The sequence below is a fragment of the Poecilia latipinna genome, unplaced genomic scaffold (assembly GCF_001443285.1).
Source record: "Poecilia latipinna isolate Pla-1442-1.1 unplaced genomic scaffold, P_latipinna-1.0 Scaffold5209, whole genome shotgun sequence".
Classification (NCBI taxonomy): Eukaryota; Metazoa; Chordata; class Actinopteri; order Cyprinodontiformes; family Poeciliidae; genus Poecilia; species Poecilia latipinna.
In genome coordinates this window covers 1-924 of record NW_015117825.1, presented here as the reverse complement: position 1 = coordinate 924, position 924 = coordinate 1, and positions in this window count along the sequence as shown.

Genomic DNA, 924 nt, shown 5'->3' with positions numbered 1-924 from the left:
TGCCAGTTAGAAAGATGATAAACATTTGAAAAGTTCTGAAAGACATTGAAAGATTAAAAAGTGTACTGGTTACAGGTCTGAGAACAAATACAAACCATATAGTTCCCAATGTACACTCACTGTTAAATTAATATTTATCTTACTCTTTACGTATACAACTGCATTTACCCATCAAGCTGCAGCATAGTGTAGGATTTATGATATTGATATTAAATCAATATTTAAAATAAAGGGCTGAAAACCTAACGATAAAACTCAGGGAGGATCAGGTTTATTTAACACACCAGAGACAAATAAATAGAACAAAAGGTGATTTATACTGTAGTTGGAAAAATTATTTATAATTTATACAGAATAAACTTCCATCAAATAGCTGGTTCAATCTTCCAACTACAAATATTTCCAAATAAGTTGATTAAATTCCTTAAAAAGTGTCTATATGCTAATAAAGATCCCACACAAGTAACAATAGTCCAGTTCAGTTTAACCAGTTACCAATCCAAGAATCAACAGACTGAATCAGTCATTAGGTTTAGTTCAGTGTTTCACCTGCCTTACATGTTAAGTGTTTCCCTTCTGCCTCACCTGATTGAATCTGTGGATGATTAACAACCTTCTGCACTTCTTGATGGCTGCAGACGATCATGCAAACAACTAACTCAGCTGTTCTGGAACAGAGGCTCATTTAAGCATATCATAATAAAAAGTTAAAAACAAGTGATTACTATCACAACAATTTAAAGCCCACCTGGACCAGCCAGCCTTACACTTCCTTGTCCACCACATGCTCTCCCAGACCAAACAATAGGCCCCACCCTATTTTAAAAACTCAAATCCCACAAAATCTCACAGGATTTCATACTTAGGCCTGGAGTGGTGGGTAGGATGAAAATAATACAAAAGGAGACATGACCTCAATTATTG